At 29.3% G+C, this 20488-nt stretch overlaps 1 protein-coding gene and 1 non-coding gene across 2 annotated transcripts in view; both read right to left on the bottom strand.

Moving 5' to 3' along the window:
• The window catches only part of LOC107448249 (cilia- and flagella-associated protein 276), a 70584-nt gene that overhangs the window by 32704 nt on the left and 17392 nt on the right, over positions 1 to 20488 (bottom strand). The gene's annotated exons all lie outside the window — the stretch shown is intronic.
• Positions 623 to 738, bottom strand: LOC122269660 (U5 spliceosomal RNA). The gene has a single exon (XR_006225311.1). It is a non-coding gene; the product is annotated as a U5 spliceosomal RNA (small nuclear RNA).

Here is a 20488-nt window from a genome sequence, read left to right on the forward strand (position 1 = left end):
AACACCCGTGGAACATGAAGTTGCGAAAAACCCAATTACGGATAAATTATTGTACAGCTGAAAAATTATTTTCTTATTGACAGTACTGTTGTACAATTTAAATTCACATAGTAAGCTACAACCCCCTCAGTATAATGCGTATCTATATCTGTTATATTAAAGATTTTTTTTCTTTGAAATATGATGATTGCTTTGTGTTTTTAATCTTGTTCATATGTGCCCCAGGCCTGTTCACATGTGCCCCCAATAGGGGCACATGTGAACAATTGAAGTCATTTTTCTAAAATATTATAAAGTAAAGAAATATTTTATTGAAAAATCTCAAAAAATTCCACAAGACAAAGAAAATACTATTTAAACATATGGACTTTTTTACTATGAAAAATTGATGATATTTTTCGAAAAGTGAAGAAATAAAAAAATTTGTTCACATGTGCCCCCCTCTCTCCTACATATTATTGAAAATACTACGTATGAAAGTAAATTCCGACGCATGCGCAGTAAAGTCTACTTTCCCCACCTTTGAAATAAATGGAATGATCCAGTCTCATTCAGCTCCAATGTGAGTATCAAGGGCTAGTTCCCGCCCGGACAACGAGTTCATTTCTACTTCTTAATATTAATCCCACGATGTGGGATTCCAAAAATTAGCTTAAGCTCATTAGGATGCTCCTCTCCACGGTAATCTTTAGTAAAAGGCGAAAGATTAGCACGATTGATGAAGAGAAGCCAGAGCATACGAATGCATCAGTGTTTTGAAATCATAAAAAATTTAATTTTAGATTTCAACTGGTAGTTTAATAATGATTAAAAAATTATTTTGTTTAACACCGAGTAGTACTTGACATCTGAATCCGTTTTGCGCCCGGTGTCCGTGTGAATTGACTTTTTTGATATTGTTTCTGTATGAATAAAAATAAAACAATTTTTCAATATAAAGTCCGATAGTGGAAAGCAAAGACTGATCAGTGAAATGCATGCTAATCATAAGTTTGAACTATCTTAAAATACTCCCCAGTCCGAAATTAGTCGCTACGTTTATGTCGAAAATGTTCGTATCAAATTAGTTGCTACATTTAAAGTAGGTGGTGTTATGAATAATTTCCTATGTAGTTTTATCGATCGACACCAGTGAAACCAGACTGCCAATGACTTTCCGATACATACGCTAGGGGATAATTTTATGCAATTACTAATTTAAGAGGCCTTGGAAAATGGGGCGTGGCTTACGAGCGTACGAGTAATGGAATTTTCAAACTAATTCAGTACAGATTTTAAGAAGGGTAGGAGTAAGTAAATGCTGTTGATTGATCGCATAGCACCCTGAGATCTCTGAAAATGCAAAAGACATCAGTATCAATATTCAATAACCAGTTCCGAAATTTTCAATTATAGCCACTAATATCACTTATTAAATTTAAACGCTTTATAAAGTTTATAACATGGTACCGTTATTTTTTTAAATTTTTATTCTATGGTTCATATACTGTAATATGAGCTTAAAAGGCGGGGTTAAGCTGAAGCATGTCATTGATTGTGTAAAGACCGCCCACAAGAGGTGGCAAACGGAAGACCTTTCCATGTTGTGGAGAGGGCAATCGGCCGTGAGCAATGCAACCAGATAGTAAGCATAAAAAAAACTTCCTTCTAAAATATGGAACCTGACAGCAAAACAAACTTCGGCTTAACTCTTTTTCATTGATATTTACAGAAAATAAGCGGGTAAACGAAAAAGGCGTCAGTTTGAATAACTTATGTTATGATCAGATTTTCGCATATTCAATATTAATCTTAATGGTTAAGATGGTAACTGAACAGTACCTGATCTACAAAAGCTCCCCCTGGTCATTACTTTAAATAAATTTTTATGTTTATTTATTCCTTTACTTTATAACGAATTTAAATTATTTTTAGCATTAGTAAATTACGACATATTAGTATAGCTGAGTTTATATTTATTTAAAATTTTTGTTAACTCTCAATTCTAATTGACAATTCTTGAGTAAAAACATACCAAAAAAAATTTTTTTTTGTAACAAGCGACCCCCTGAAATGTGGTTGCTAGGCTTGGGTCTCTCAGACTTTATGATAAATCAGGCACTGGACCTGAAATATGCTAATTTATTAGTGTAACAATCAATGGTGCCGTGATTGTTTAATTAAATAATTCCCGCGCGGGTTAGGTGTGTAATGCTTAATTTTGCCACACTTGTGGTTTAGAAAATGGGCAAAATTGTGAGAATTTTAAGTGAGCAACGATATAATATTTACGAGATATAGAGCGGGAATTTCTCATACTCATATGTGGTGGTTATCCTAGCATCAGCCCCGGGAGGGGTTCTAACTAATTCATCTGAGTGGGAATAAATAATAAATCGCTGAAGCGCAACTGAAAGGTGAAAGTTGGGGTTTAGTAACATTTACTGAGAGAAAATTAAAATGAAGTAACGAGATTAAACAAACAAATTTAAGAGAGAGAAGAGGTTTTTGTGGCAGACTGCCTCGCCTCCCCAGGAGATATTACCCCCGAGCTTCGCAGGTGCACAGTAGCCACATAGCCTCAGAGAAATAGGAAAAATGCATAATAAATGCGCAAAAATATATGCAAGTATTTTCAACTATTCACAAAATTTACGGGACAAAACTCTATCAGATAGGAAAAGGGCAGCAATAATTACGCGTAACAGGGAAATATCTGTAAGGAAAAAAAATCAGGAAAATCTGGTAAGCGATTTAACAGCCCAAATTTTGAAATTATCCATTGAAGTTAAGTCGTTAAAAAAAAAAAACAGATAAATACAAATGTTGTTGATGTAAAAAGTCATACCGCTAGAAGACAACCCCCTATGTCAGATAGGTGTTATTACTATGGAGTTAATGGTCACGTACAGGTCAAATGCTTCAAGAAAGAGCAGGATCTTAGGAAAAACCGATCCTAACCCGGACAAAGGAATAGTTTAAACGGAACGAAGTATTCTAGCAGTAAAAATATTCCAAATAATTCCGACGAAAGAAGTAACATAAACTACGGAAGAAACCAAGGAACAATGATAATTCGCAAAATGGTAGAAATTTAAACTCGAGAGGGAGGTATCGATTTTAAAATTACGGTCTGATGATATATCCTCCCAACAATTCTTTTGATTCAGACGAATTTAAAATGCCCGTTATTAGCGAAATATCAAATCCGCGTGAATTTAAATGTTTAATTGATAGTTGAGCGATAATTTCACTATTGAGTCCAACAATTTTCGATAAAATAAATGAAAATGAGCAATTTTCTGAATTAAAATCCGCTATAATTGTAAAATCAGCTAATGGTAGCGAAGTAGAAATAAAGAAACAGTTTAAACTAATCTTAAAAATATAATGTCTGTAATTTGGAATAATAGTATAAATAAATTCATAATAATAGTAGAGAATAACATTAAGAAAGGATGATAATTAACTATCACAAGTAAAAGTACCTTTAAAAAATGAATAAATAAATAAATTATAGGTCGAATTAATTTTTCAATGTATTTTACCCTCAAAACATCATTCTTCAAACTTTTTAGATTCGCACCTACTCATCAATTTGTAATAGAAGTTCTTCCTTAAGTTTTTAAAATTTGGTGCATTATTTTTAGAGCAGAANTGCTGGTTTGTTGTTGTTTTGTTGACGTGAAGTGTTTACATAATTATCGATCGAACTAATCATAATGGTATTATCGATATCAACTGCAATATCGGCAGTATGTCGGTATTGCAGATAAAGTTCAATAAACAAATTCGTAAATTAAAATCCATATTAATAAAAATGTAAAAAAAAAAAAAATATGCAAGAAAATTTTAGCATATATTTTGAAAAGAGGGGAGGAGTGGGGGAAGGAGGGGAGGGCCCAAAAACGGCTATGCCTAGGGCCTACGAAAGGTATAATCCGCCTCTGACCACAAGTAAAAGTACCTTTAAAAAATGAATAAATAAATAATTTATAGGTCGAATTAATTTTTCAATGTATTTTACCCTCAAAACATCTTTCTTCAAACTTTTTAGATTCGCACCTACTCATCAATTTGTAATAGAAGTTCTTCCTTAAGTTTTTAAAATTTGGTGCATGTGTATGATTTTCATGGGATTTTTTTCATAAAGCCATTTTTCCTCACCAACTTTTCTGGACAAACGTTTCTTTCGCATCGCCAATAGGTGTCTCTAGTGTTTCATTTTAATATTTTCTGTGTTTATTATATAGGTAATTTTTATATAGTCACAAATACCCACTTCGCGAAGATTTAATATAAGTAACTTCAGAAATTTTTAAAAAGGAGTAAATAAAATGATGACACTGGAAATGAGAGTGAGAGTACAGTTAAACGATAGTATGGGGAAAATCTTTTTCCCTTACAAATTATTTGCGGGGAGAAAAGGATTCTGTCCTCTCGGTGCCCTATATAAAATCCCTGTATGGCCATAAATGTAGATCAGTAATTATCTTTTAGGTTAAAGATCTCTTTGGTGAAAAGGGGTGCATTCCAATTATTTATGAATTAACACACTAAAATAAATTGCTAAAATTTCTAATTTTTGTTGCACAACATCAGGATTTATTGAATTAAAATTAGATGCACTGTAAATTGCAATTTTTTTTATAGATTCCAGTATTTTAACAAGGTTATTATAATACTTTAAATATTGTTTTACCATAACTCAAGTTGAATGGCTGCCAAAGATCATCTGAGTTTTCTCAAAAAGTAAAAGTAATGGCAAATAAGTAAAAACACAGAAATAAGACTACTTTTTATCAAAATTGAATTTAATAATTTTTACGAAAGGTTTTGTATTAACAAAATTATGTGTTGTCATAATTTTGTTGTCCCTTGTATGCGTATCTGTGGCATTTGCTCCTTACTGCCTTAATAGTGATACTCTTTCAAACACTACTTCTTGAAGTTGCAGTTAGATTGGAAAATCTTCAGATGCAGACAGTTTAATGCTAATAACAGATGTTTCAGTTAAGTTCTTTCATCAAAGCTCGCGTGTTATTTACATTCTTTGTACACGTCAATTTTTCCTTTATTTTCATTCCCCTGTTACTCATATTATGCGTCCCTTATTTTTAACAAATGGTTTTTACTTCTTTAACTGCGATATACTCTCTCAAACACTACTTTTTTTTTAACTTAAGTTGCAGTTAGACAAGCAAAGGCCAACTGCAAATACTTTGATGCGAATTACAGATGTTTCAATTAATTTCCTATATCAAAGTTCACGCGTTATTTATTCTCTTTAAGCGAAGTAATTTTTCCTTTTCGCATTATTTTCATTCCCTTGTTGTCCCTAACAAGCGTCTCTTATTTTTGACTTAAACTCTTTCCTTTAACTGTGATATGCTCTCTCAAACACTACATTTTTCCTAATATGTAGTAAGCCGCTAGATTAGCAAATGTCCACATGGAAATTTCAGATTTTTCAGTTGAGTTCCTTTATCAAAGCTCACGTGTTAATTACCCTCTTTACAAGCGTTATTTTCTATTTAAAAACAAACCATTAAATGTAAAAGTCACATGAAGAAAATGCTATACAAAAGTAAAATAATTAAATCAGTTTGAATGCTAGGAGAATAAATCTTTAAAAAATGGTTAAAAGGAAAAGACACACTTTACTTAGGATTGAATTCCATAATTAATTCTGATTGTGTTTGGGCTGTCACTAATACTTTCCTTCAAGTGTCAAACTACGAATTAAATAAGCCTCATTATAGCTTTTGAATGCAAATACATTTTTTTTCTGGAATACTTTTACTTTTCCTAAAAACGTGACGAGCATTTATCTTAATTGTCTTCTTCTGAAATCTGATGACCAATTCAGTATTATATCCGTAATTGTTAGAAATCGTTCATTTTACAACATTTAGTCTTTTTTAACGAATTAGATTAATTAAGATCAATATTTCAGTTTCTGCAATAACTTTTCAATGTAGAAAAAGGTTTTTTTTTATTTTTTTTTTATTTTTGCNTTTTTTTTTTTTTTTTTTTTTTTTTTTTTTTTTTTTTTTTTTTTTTTTTTTTAGGTAAAAAAAGGAATCTGTAAAAATTACGAAAAACAAAAATGATGAAAAAAATAATCTACTGATGGAGAAAATAATCTACATTTTTTTCTTTTTCCTTTTTTTCATTCTCTAGTATTCAGTTAGAATTTTCATTCTAAATTACCGGCATAAGTCTGTCTATCCAATTAATCGCAGAGTTTATGGTAAAAAAATTTACCTTTACGGTTCCGAAACCGTTTAAAACTAGTATGGCTGGAAAAAAAACATGAATACCAAAATATAGGTTTTTAAACAATTAACAGCTAGCATGGCTTTAAAATCCTATTAAAAACTTTTTTGACTTTTATGTGTTAAGCAGACTTATGGTGCTGCCATCTATGCCTGAATGCGAATACTATCGTATTCTAATAGTTCGGGGTCAAAATTTGAGGAGTGAAGGACACTGGAGACTCTTCGTGTGTTGAAGATAATGGAGGAAATATTGTGGTGTCAACGCTGGGACTCGAACCTCCGTGCAGTCGATCATGATATTGACGGATTATCCCTCTCAGCTATAATCTCAACCCAGTTGCACGGAATTAAGTGGTCTCATTAAGTGGGTCCAGTTGAGGCGATAAAATTCTAGTTGATTAACCGTATAAGGTGAGAGCAGTTAATAAACAGTTTTTCATACTGTTAACAGTTTGAATACCATCTTATTTATGGTTATTTGACTCGCTTATTTGAATGTGGTAAAATAACAAATAAATTGTTATTTAACCGTATTTTTAGAGAAATTTCTAACAGTGTAGAGTGGAAGCTCTTTAATGATTCTCAGTGCAACAAAAAAAAATTATCAGTTTTTTAAAAAAAAATTATCACTAATATATTTTTATGGAAGTTAAAACTATCTAAAAAAATTTAAAAAGGGAAAACTGGTTAGTTAAAAAGGTTTAATTCAGTAATTTTTTTTCATAATTGTGATTTGATTTAGCAGAAAATTTTTTAAATGTTATACCGGGTAAAAAAACAGCAGTTTTATCTTATCTACAGAAATCTTCGACTTGTTTTTATGAATTGATGGAAATTTGCTTCTACAGCAAGTATTATTTAAAGTTCGCATCATATATGCAGACTGAAAGTATGTTGTTGGTTTTACTGACCTGTAATCAGAAGTGTTTTTGTCGACAAAACTATTAATCTATTACACAAATTGAGCAATAGATTGAGAACAGAGATTTAGTTTCAAAACTACCTTTACAACATCCTAATTACCGAAATAATTTTTCCCTTAGTTTTTCAAACCTCTATTTCAAGTAATTGTACCAAGTCAACATTATTCCGTAATTTCGTAAAATAAATTTCTTCATATGGAATTAGACTTGTTTCTCAAATATCTTCAGAGCATCGTGTGGAGAGTTTCGAAAACACGTGTTTTTAAATTGATAATATTGAAATCGGCGAGAAATCTTTATTCACAATGATGGAGTAATCGAAGAACTAACAGAGCTAAGGGAAATAACATTCGAAAATAAATATATTTAAAATACTGTTTCTTTATTTGAATAACTGGGAAACAGCATTCGAAATGATAAATTTCCATTTAAATTTAAAATAAACAATTTAAAAACCCTTTTCATAATATATCAAGTTATTATAAGATTTGAATTTTTTAGTATCTTTTTTAATTATAAGTTATCAAGTAATTCATTGTTTGAAGTGTAAAATATTATGGTAAGCCCCATTTTCAAATGATTCAGAAGAGGGTTTTTAGGTTAAAAATAACACGATTTCTATTTGAGATTTAGGCAATAAGAAGTGTTGAAGAAATTCTAGTCGAAATTCCGTTAACTTAAGTATCTATCTGGAAACTTTATATTGAGAAAAATAGTTAGAGGAATTTCATCTTAAAAGTCTTGCTTATATTACCTCCAAGCCGTTAATGATAGAAAAAAAATTCTTATTTTTAATTTTACAACGTTTCTTTTCTTACGCAGTTTTAAAATTGCCAGCTCAGACTTAGATGTTGAGCAGAACATCGACCAGAGGAATATTGTACCCAAATCCTAGATCATGATTGGCCCACTGAAGCAAAGTTCTGCATACACCTGACAGGAATGTCCTGTAGTTTCTAGGGCTTAACGCAATGTTGCCCAAANGCACTATGTCAATGTTTATAGTTTTTGATTTATTAATAGAGGTTTTGAGGCTTACCTCTAATTTTTGAATGTCGTCATCCACTTCGAAGAGAGAGGCCTCGACTTTCTGGAAATCTTCTTCCTCTGCGATTTTGTAGTAGTCATCTTTTAGCGTTTCGAATTTCTGATGGATACTAAGCACAATATCCAATTGAGCCTGGAGCTCAGAAATGTCCATATTGTCTTGTCCTTCTGTGAGGACATTATTTAGTTTTGTAAGCTGGCTTTTTATGCTGCCACGCTTGCGGTTTAAGGCAATGATATTAGCCATATTTTAGCGATTTAGCGGAATGAATTTATGAAATTCAATCATGAGGCGTATTCCATAGGATGTGGATCACCTCCGGGTCGCTTAGGACCAAAATGTGCGGAGGTAGCGTAAATTGAAAAAAAGCGTTTTGTAAAATAGGAGTTTATTTGCGTTTCCCTTTCGGGTGTAGAGCGTAGACTGTAATGGCGTACAAACATAGACAGCTTGCCAAGTTGGCGTTTACACTGCCTCTGGGCATATCCGTCCCCTGAATCAATCTAACCTATACAAATGGCAGAAAAACTTCCTAACTAACAAGACATTAAATACTTAACTTAAAAACACAATGCATTTTTTATCCATTAATGATAAATTAATAAAATTTTAATGTTAATCTCATTAAGATTGTGGACTGCCTACTAAAAAAAAAAATTTGTCTTACATAAAAAATGTATATATTCATATATTTAAAATATTTATTTTGTCTTACATGATACATTATAATTATGTACATTTTCTTTATTCTTCTTCTTTTCATTTCTCTTTTTAAATTTTTATGTATATAACAAAATTCATTTTTTTTATTGTTTATGTTCTTTTTGTCTCATGTTCTTTCATATATTGCAGTCATTGTTTTTTCTTTTAAACAAATGTGTTGCGCTTCATTGTTTTCTGAAAGACTTTCAATGTTGTTTACTAAATTTTATTGTAAAATTTTTTATATGTATTATATAATATGCAATCTTTTATAATAAATTCCCACTGATCAGGCTAGCTCACCGGGATGTGGCGAGCTGGACTGGTAGCCAGACGTGGACTATACGGGTAAGGGTCTTGCAAACCTAGATACGTGTCCCCGTCTGGAGGAAAGGGGAAAAAAAGATGGGTACCAGCTTGTTTGGGAAGTAAAACAGTCAATCCGCAATGCCAACTATATTTCCCCCATCATGCCGTTGTTCACAAAATTTTGGATCCATAATCTCCATGGCTCCAAATGTGCTGTTGCAGAAATGATTTACTAATACATATTTTTTAAAGATGTGGGGGAAATGAAGTTCTTTTCACCAGCAAATGGAGAAAAATAAGTTCAATTTGGTAGCAAAATTTGTGATTTACTGTTGAATTTAAAAGGATTCTAATCACAATAATATTTAAAAAAATTCGAAAATGTGTAAAAAAAAAAAGCCTGATAGACGTATTTAATTGTTGGTAAAATGTCTAAAACATTTGCCAACATCTATGATCCCACCAGGCAATTTTTAAAAGTGGTAGTAAATTTAGGTTAATCTGCGTAGCAATTACTTGGTTACAAATGTATTGAAATATTAATGTTTATCTAATTTAAGTTACAATTTTTTAAAACATTAAGGTCTGTAGTAACTTGTATCTTGCACGAGCACGCTTTTCATATTTTTATAATCCAATGGTTATTATTATTTATAAGTTGTAAGATCTTTTAAAAATAAACTGTTTTATTGGGTTGACAATTTTTTTACTTTCCTACACACAAAAAAATTCATCATAAATACAAAGTGTTTACACAAGTATACGCGCGTACAATACATTTGAACCTACAATCATTTAAAAATGATTTACAACGAAATGTTACCCATTTCAAATTTATAATCGCGAGACATGAATTATTTCTAAGCAGTTGTGTCGGAAAGAGACATTTAAAAAAACAAGCAATAAAAAAACCTAACAGATTCGCAAAAAATAATAGTAACCCCTTGACCCAGTGATCCATCCTTCTAAATATTAATACACATTTTCCTTCTGTAGTTTCTTTTACAAAATTGGTATTTTATTTTCTCTTAATGAACAATCATTGTGCAATCACTGACATTGAAAACGTTGCGTGCTTCGCGATCAATTACAGCCTTAGAATCATGAGCCAGATATTTTGTATTCGTGCGGCTCCAGTCTCGACAAATTTCAAGAACGATGACATTACTCCGAAGAAAGAAAAGAAATACTCAGTGACCTTAGCACCAGCCTCGGTTACAAATTGCCAGAAGATCTTATTACCAGTCTTGGGAGTAAAAAAAGATACTATCACCGAACCTTCGAGATTCAGATCACGGCTTTTTATCTGTCATAATCATTGAAAATGGGTTTCTTAATAAAAACGAAAATATCATAGCATTGGTGTAGGTTTGATTAAATAAATCGCAGGATAATAAATTAGGGTTCGTCTATCACACTTAAATAACTACTGTTATTATTGTAATAAAGAAATAGTGAATTTTTATTTCAATATTTTTCCCTTAATTGAAGATCTGAAACCGCGAAGTGTCACAACTAGTAGTATTTGAAGTTTTTGAAATATTGTGTTATCTCGAATAGAATAAAACACATCTTATCCCTTTAGTTTTTCGACCACATTTCAGATTGTTTAAATTTCCTACGAATTCTGCAAATGGAGTCTTTTTGCACCTACTAAAATAAATGGTTATAATAGATATTTTTTAGGTTATGAAACATAGCATTTTCCTTGCTATAAAAGAAAAGAAAGCTCCAGACCAGCGGTTCCCGGTTTTCCCGATTTTTCTTCCAGAACATTTTATCCAGAAATTTCCAAGAGAGCATTTTTTGCCACGATTTTAATGTAAAAACTTAAATGTGAGCATCCTGTTGTTTGTGGAAATTTCGGTAATTTTAAAGTACATATTTGCAAACAATACTAAAGAAGAGATTGATCTGAAAAGTGTCACCTTAGTAAAAAGTGTGATATTGCCCCCAAAGTCCTTCAATTTTAAACTGATCTTGGAGCTTAACTGAACTGAACTTAGCATTTAAAAAAGATTTAGTTTGAGAAAAATTTCACTTTGAGAAAGTTTACGTTTGTTTAAAATATCGCTAACTGAAACTGTTTAAAATATCTCCAAATTTTTTAATTTAACAAATATACATACATACATATATNTATATATATATATATATATATATATATATATAAAACTAATAAGACGCATATATTAAGTAAAATAATATTATAAAATATATGTGAAAGAAATTATTAGCAATTCTGTCTGTCGTATTTTAAAAACATTGCCTTCATTTGCTTAAAAGCCTACTTTATTTTATTAAAACTGGAAGACGTTTTCCCCGAAAAGTGTGAAAGTCATCAGTTGTTAAAACAAAGAGATTATTGTAAAAAAATTAAAAACTACTGAACAAAAAGAAAACAAGGGTAAATTTGCAATTTAATTCTTAGAGAAGTTTCCTCGTTTAAACTAACCCTTTAACTTTAAAATGATTTAAGTGGTTGAAATGGGAAAAACAACTTTATAAACATACAGTTAGATGGAAAGATTGTCTTAAAATTTAAAAACTCTAATAATAATGGAAGTCATAATAGAAAGGCTAAATAATAATAGGACTTATAAACTAAATCTAGATTTACTTATTTCATTACATATTTCACAATAACATTTTCAAAATTTAAAATTAAAGAAGGAAAACATTATTTATTTAATTTTCATTTTTCAAAAACATTTTGAAGACTTACCAGTTGTGTAAAAATTTACTTAATAATGCAGTGAGATTTGTTTGTAATATATAAAGAAACATATTGTAGGTAAAAAAAAAAGAAAGAAATACATATGTTATATACACCCAATAATCAAAATATATGTACCATTAGCAAAAATCATTACGCTTTACTTTAATTGACTGTTATCATATTCGTTTCAGTTACTTAATAACCTATTTCCATTTTCACAATCAAACTGCAAGAAAAGGAGAGGATATAGTTAAAACGTCAATCAAGCCAGACAATTAATTGAGATACAGGTGTCAAAATGTTGATTTGATGATCAATTTATATGCCAATCTATCAATTTAAGATTGCTTGTATAATGTTTACTTGCAACTAAATGACAGAATTTAATTGTTTATTTTTGTAAGCATATATGTTATTGATTATGCGTGCCTATCCTTGAAATATGACTGCAGTTTTACCTACTATTAGAACTACTACGGAATTTCTGCCCTTTCAGAAATATTTTTTCTAGCAGTTAAAGTAATATTCCAACTCTTATAACATATGTATATAAAGCTTTTGGTCAGAAGAGATTAAGTAAATGGAGATTAATATTTTTTAATTAATAATAGTAAGAATTTATTTTACTATTTCAAAAACCAGCTGTAAATGAAATTGTTTTACTATCAGTTTTTTCTCTTTTCCGGTCAGGTCTGCTACAGTAATCTGTTCCATACTTTCTTATTATCTCCATTTTAATCACACAAAAATATTTCTTTTATGCATAAGTAACACATTATTCTATATACATCATATTGTTCTGTTTTCATACATTTCTCCATATCGCAGCGAACATTTCAGGTTCCTACGACATTGATTGATATGTAAATGTAGTATTTTAACCCTTCGACACCAAATTTTTATTAAAAAAAAGTTTCATACTTTTTCATAATTTTAAATTAATTATGGCTAAAATACGTGCAAAATATTATATTTAGCATTTTAATAATTTATGGTTATGGTTTTAATAATTTATGGTTTATCACCGGTGTTATCATGTTATTTTATGAAATACAGCGTGATACATCGGTGTCTCTTTCTGCGTTAAAGGCAAAAAATATTCCTAACAGACTGACTTTCAAACAACAAATTTTCAAATTCACATTTATTTTTAATTATTTAAATCAAAGCGAAGCAATTATTCACTATTTAAATTTCTTTAATTTACAAAATCAATTATTGATACATTTTTGAATAAGAATTTTAAAAAAATACTTTTTTTTTAAACTACTTTTTTTTTGGATGTTATATTATAGCATAAATATATTTCTGATAATCTAAGAGATTTTTTTTAGAATCTATTAGAATTTTTTGGATAATTAAAAAATACCAAAATATATTTTTGTTAGAAATTACCACATCGAAAAAAAATATTTAAAAAAAAAACAGGTGTCCCATCATTTTTTTACATTTTTTTAATATCTATTAGACTTTTTTTATAATTAAAAAAATACCAAACTATATTTTTGTTAAAAATTACCACACCGAAAGAAAAAAAAAATATAAAAAAGACACCGGTGTCCTATCAATGCGTCAAAGGGTTAATTAAGTTTGAGTATTTCTAGAACTTTTTCACTGGAATTTGTTTGACCCAAATAAACTAATATAATAGCAGGTCTAACTGCGATTAATTTTATTTTCATTTAAAAAAGAAAAATACAGTTTCTCAAAAAAGGAATTACTGAAATCTCTTAGTTCAATCAACAGCAGCATTGAGAGTATATCAATGTAATTAGTTTAACAGTGTGTCGCGATAATGTCTTCCGGAATCTATTACAAAATCTTCTCCTCTGCAATAAAATGAAGTTTTAAGCACAATATTATGGAAATGAAAGACCCGCTGAGGCAATTACAACGAGAAAAGTGATGTGAACACACAGTTGGATACTGTTGTGTTGTAAAGACAGAAAGTTTCAAAAAAAGGTATTTCTACAAGAAAGTTTGACTCCAGGAGAAATAAATTGTTTGAAAATAAATTATGGAGATGTATTTTTTATTTATTACTTTTTTCAGACGTTTCTTCGCCCTTAAGCTTCAGTTTCAAGTAAAAATATATTATGGTATTTTTTAATTATAAACAGTCTAATAGTTACTTCTCTTCAGGAAGGTAAAAATTGCGGCACTATAATTTCATTGTTAATTTTTATCTCAGCGAACAAAATAATTATACCACGATTTTATAAGCTGATACAAAACTTTTCCTGGTACCTGTACAACATGTTATTTGGATTTTTTTTTTTAAACTTCAAAGGGCAAGACAAATTTTTTAAAGCGCACGAGATGATTTATACAATTGGATACAAAAAGCATTTCGAAACGATAAACTTTAAAAAAATTTTAAAGTTCAAATATCTTTAAGAATATTGTTTTTTCATTTTTAATATAACTTAAAATAATAGGCTTCAATGTCAAAGTTTTAATTGTTTTTTTCTTTTTGCAGTTGATTTATTTAAAGTGATAGAAAACAAGAAAAATATCTCCTTGGTCTTAACAAAAATATATTACCAAAAAGCATGATATTATTTATATTAATAAAAAAATATTTTTCAGATATAGTTTCTCTACATATAAATATTTTTTATCGTAATGTATATATGTTAAAGTTCAATATTGGAAAAAAGCGTAACCGAGCTTTATCTTAACTTGAAGTTGGGGGAAAAACATATTTTGCTAGCTATCTGCTAACAAATTAACTGTATTAAACTTTTTACGTAAAATGTACTTTATTTTATTATTTTTTTAAAAATGTACTTTATCTTTAAGATTTTTGTGTTCAGTACCCTTTGACGCAGATGGGACACTGGTGTCCCTTTTTCTGACGCTCTAATTACAATCAAAAATATATTTTGTATTTTTATAATTATAAAACGTTGTCCAATAGTTAATAGAAAAATTTGTTTGATACTCGGAATTATATTTGTAATAGAATTAAAAAAATAAATAGCTTGAAAAAGCTTTTTTTCATTCATGTTCAAAAATTTATCAATAATTGATTTTCTAAATTAAAGAAATTTCAGTGATGAATTATTGTTTCTCTTACATCTAAATAACTGCAAATGCAAATTTGAAAAATTATTGTTTGGAAGTGAGCAATAATCGGACAATTTTGTCTTTAAAGCAAAAAGGGACACCGGTGTCCGATGCTGTATTCCATAAGCAAAAATTATTAAAATGCTAAATATAATTTTTGACATTTTTTTCGACCCACATTAATACGAAATAATGTAAAAAGTGTGAAAAATATGTTTCATGAAAATTCTGCGAAAAATGGTGTTAAAAATTTAATATTTCGACGAATTATCACCAAAATATTTAAATTTGCATTTGAATAACTGGTTAACAAAAAATAACAAACTACTATAAATATTAAAAATAAAATAGGGCTACTGTTTATTCGAAAACTATAAACATTGATAGCCAGAACATAATTTCTAACTTTTTTTTATTAAAAGAAGTAAAATATTCGTAACTGCCGTTGTATTTATTAACGCTTATAGAAGATGTATAAAAATAGCCCCGAGTAGCAGCCTTGGTAAAAGATCATGGTGATGAAATTAGTAATTATAATTTGTGCACATGAAGATTAAAGGAAGGAATGGTTTGTGTCCAGCTTTCGCAAAAATGACGATTGGATTTCTATCCGAGAACTACTAAGCTTTTATAAATCAATAAAGAGGAAAATCGGCTCTCCCCGAGAGTTATTACACAGTGAAGGTGGGTCGTATTATAGGTAAAAAATAACACCCTTTTTAAAAAAATTAGTTGATTTTCTTTTGAAATGTGCTATCAGCTTTGCAAAGGAGGATAATACAAACCATTTGCTACTATTAGGACGTCAGAAAAATTTGTGTCAATTTTTGCCAGGCGGAGTTCTCAAAAATATTCTAATTGTACAAAAAGGATTGTACCATAAAATGTATTTCCCGTTTTTAAAAATAGATCATTAAATTTTCTTGATCACTATAAAGATTTGAAAACTTTTTTTCATCTATAGAAGTCTAATACATCCTGGATGAATAGTATCTAAATTAAAGTGGTAGCGAAATAGGGAAAACTTCGCATTGCTTTGATGAGTAGTTTACTACACCTCTTGAATATTTAGAAGACCTTAAGAAACTCAGCTTTTCAAAAATCAGCATTAATTTTCTGAATTAACAAATAGTTGCAAATGTTTTGGTTTATTTTACTTCGCAAAACTAAGACCACATTTTAAAATATCAATCATCAAAATTTAAAGAAATGTTGCTATTTTAATTCATAGCACGCTTCATTTTCACTGTGCAATAACTCTTGGGGAGTACCAATTTTCCATGTTATTGATTTGAGAGAATTTTCCAGATGACCCATTAAAACAAAGAGTACTAAAATATTTGTTTGAAAATCGAGAATCAGATTCTTTATATATTTCATTTATTTACTTTTTAAAAATTACAAAACATTTCTTTTTCTCTCGACTAAGTGCGAGCTTATTCTCCAACGGGCATTTGGTTTACCTCAATTAGTAACGAAATAAAAATAAACCTTGACTAATTTACCTCTTCTGCTCTTTATCATCTGAATCTAACAATACATTTTACTCCAAGAATATTCAGGATATTTTTCAATTTAATTTTAAAAATGCATTTTATTAATGTTCCTATCTAAAATAAATCTAGAGGACATTATTTTAAAATGCAAAATACATTTTATTTATGCAAAAGTTGACGTAATCAAGGAGATCAAGAGATTTTCTGGTAACAAAAACTCTATTTTGTTTCGTTTAAACCATTAACTACAATTTGAATGAAGGTTTATTTAAATTTGTTTTATTAAAAAGAAACATTCTTTGAATATTATCCGTTGGCATTCGTTTATAAAAAGAATTTTCAAAAGAATTATTATAACAAATATTTTCAACCAACCACTACATTTTATCCGTCTCTAGACACATGATTAAATCAAAATCAAAATTAACCTTGACTGATCTCCTTAACTATCATTTATCATCCTTATCATGCATATCTAATAGTTATATTAACTACAGAATATTATAGATGTTTTTAAATATTTTAAAAATTTATTTTTTCAATGTTCATATGCAAAATAAATCTGAAGGTTTAAAAACATTTTAATATTCAAAATGATTATATATTTATGAAACAGTTAACACACTCGGGAAAAAAAGCTAAAATTTTCATCATTTTGTTTTATGCCGGTAAACTTATTTATTAAATGAAGCTATTAACTAGAAGTAAAAGAGTAATATTTTTGACATGTTTTTCTTTTCATTTGATCAGTTGCAATTCGTAAATTTAAATTAAGAAAAGTGAAATAGAATACTTTTGATATAGTCACAAGTTGAGATTTCATCCGTCTACAGACAGTTGTTTTAAATAAAAGTAAAAAAAAAACTAAACAAATTTTTTAAGTTGTCCCTTATATTACTGATCATGCATACCTGATTATAATTATACCTTGTAGTGCAGTGCGTAAAGTTAAAAATAATAATAATAATAACGAAACACCCTAAGTAACTTTTGATCTAATGGTCGAATTTTCACGTACTAGGACTCAATTTAATGGTTTGATAGGGTGATCTCAAATATGCCTGTTGTTTGTGCAGACAATGTTTTCAATTGCGAAACCAGACACAAAACGCCCTTTCTCTGAATAAGTAAATTTTTTTCGACGGAATATAACTTCTAACTATTAAAATATAAGGGTTAGCTGCAATCTGGGAAATATGGTAATATTAGTTTGGTCAATAGTTGATTCCTTTAATGCTAAGTTTACATTTCAATTATTTAGCCATATCTCGGGAACTTTTTAAGGGAATAGGAATATTTTTGTATACAATTATAAAATTTGTTTATTCAAAGATAATTCCATGGAAAAATATTTTTTAATAATTGGTTTTTATTTTTTATTTATTAATGGTCCAAAAAATTTTGAATAGCAACAAATTTCTTACATCATATTAAATAATGTAATTTCATACAGCAAAAAAAAAAAAAAAAGATTTGAACGAAATCGGTCGAATAGTTACCGAGAAATCAAATTAAAAAAAAAAATATTTAAATTTCGATTTCTTGAGAATTAATCGACCAATTTCGTTCAAATTTTGTAATTAGCCCTTTTAAATTAGATTATTTAAAATTATATAAAAATTTGTATATCTTATAATTCAAAATTTGCTGGACCATGAATAATAAATTATTGTTACAAATATTTTAATATGAAATTACTTTCGAATAAACGAATTTTACAATTGCACACAAGAAATTTTCAATTCGCTTAAAAATTTCTCGCCATATCTTAGCCGTATATTTACCATATATCTTTGAGTGCAGCTACCCCCTAATCTGCCATAAAAACATAATCTGTCAGAAAAAAAGTTATCTAGAGAAAGTACGTTTTTTTGTCTGATTAAGTATCTTAAAATATCGTCTGCACTAACTAAATTGCATTTTTGACATCACCCCCTCAAACCATTAAGATTGAATTCTAGTTCGTGAAACTGCGATAACTAGATCAAAAGTTATTCAGGATGTTTTGTTAATTTTTTTGTGTGCAGTGTGCATCAAGTTGTTTCCAATTTATACTCCTAATTGCAAAATATTAAACGTTTCCAAAAATGCATTTTATTGAGCGAAAAATTAACAAAAATCTGTAGTATAAAAAAAATTACGAAAATAATTAAATTATTTAAGAGACAATTCTCACCCTCACAAAATATTGATGACAAAGCTTTTCACAATGTTGTCTATAAAATTAAAAATTAAATTAAGAAAGAAGGAAGTTGAATTATAATATTAGGTCGTCCTCAAGTTGGAGCCTATTTTCATTGGGTGGAGCTCCCAAAAGTTCGACAAAAATATTCATATAGTAGCGAAATTTATACTATATTTCTAACTTTTTAAGAAAAATTTCATTGATCACCACAACGATTTAATTTATAGCATGTGTACAAAAATAGATGCTTGATGAATATTATCTAAATTGAAGTGGGTCTGAAATTGAGTAGTTTGCTACCACTTGAATATTCTATAGCAGCTATAAAGACAAGAATCGGCATTGCATTAACGTTACTTATATCACCACATTATATATAACTACATAGTCATAATTAAACGTTCATCCGTCCTGAATAATACTCAATTTGCATTCCCGCACCACCTCAACAGAGATGCCATCTTGCTCCGGACAGCGGATATATATTTTCGAGTGGTAAACTTTCAATGTATGATTCTTGTTTTAGTAAACTCAATGCATAGTGGTTTTATGTACCACTACTGCTAACTAATTCAAAGACTTATGTGATACACCACTCTGTTACAGCAGAGATTCTAACTACTTCGGATTCGGCAAAATGTTTCTGAAAACGGTAGAGAACAACAAACTTCATTTTGCAGATTTTCGGTTATCTTTGCCAGCTTTTTAAAAAGAATTAAAGTGGTGTATTGCGTAAGCCTTTAAATTATTTAGAAGTAGTGGCGAGTAAAAATCCTACAAAAATTGAATTTATTAAACCAAGTATCATACATTACTCGACTAAAACTCGAAAATGTTTATCCGCTGTCCGGAGCAAGTTGGCATCTCTGTTAGAATTATTCCGTGTTAAGCCTATTTTAAAGTTGGAAGCACTATCTGAAATTCTTCAGATTTTGCTTTGTAGCTCTCTACCGTGTTTTAAAATATTTTGTTGAAACCGGAGTAATTGGCATCTCGGCATCAATCAAAATCAGGATGAATGGGTAAAGGACCGCAAGCGGCCTCAGGCTTCCAGATATTTTTATTCAATTCAGTTCAGTTGACGTTATTTAATTATCTGTAGTTACAGAATAGCGTGTACCATATTCACGAAAACTTGTCTCACTATTTCGTTCTCGAATCAGAATGTGCTGGAATCCAAAATTCTTTCAGAAATATTTTTGATACCATGAATCCGTTTATAGATGTAAGTTAAACAGAAAACAATTACTATATTTTATAACTAGTCACGCATCAATGTACAGAGACCAACATTTGAAGTCATTCTACTGTCGATATTATTTTATGTATCTATATTTTCATAAATAAAACTAATCCATTACTGTCAGAAAATTAAGGCCAACCCGATCACATGCTGTCTTCAAGGTCTTAGTTAGTAGATCCCACCTAATAAGCTTCAAGGTTGTTTTAGGAAGGCTTGTTTGTTCATAATATTAACATTTTTGTTACCAAATAGTGTGATATTTTTATAAATGGGAGTTCGTAAGTGTAATTATAATTGTTAGCTTAAGTTTTATTCGTTACTGATCAGCGCCTTCTATGCTGATTGTGAAAATGGTGCGAAGTAATAATATAAAGAGAATCAACAACTTTGCGAATGGAATTTTTCAATTGCGTGATAATGAATTCAACACAATATTAATTATTTTAAGTATTTAAATAGCTATATCAACCATGCATTGTTTAGATTAAAAAATTTGCTTAAACAAAAACTTATTCATTTAAGGGGGAGAAAATC

This window comes from Parasteatoda tepidariorum, chromosome 1 (assembly GCF_043381705.1).
Source record: "Parasteatoda tepidariorum isolate YZ-2023 chromosome 1, CAS_Ptep_4.0, whole genome shotgun sequence".
Lineage (NCBI taxonomy): Eukaryota > Metazoa > Arthropoda > Arachnida > Araneae > Theridiidae > Parasteatoda > Parasteatoda tepidariorum.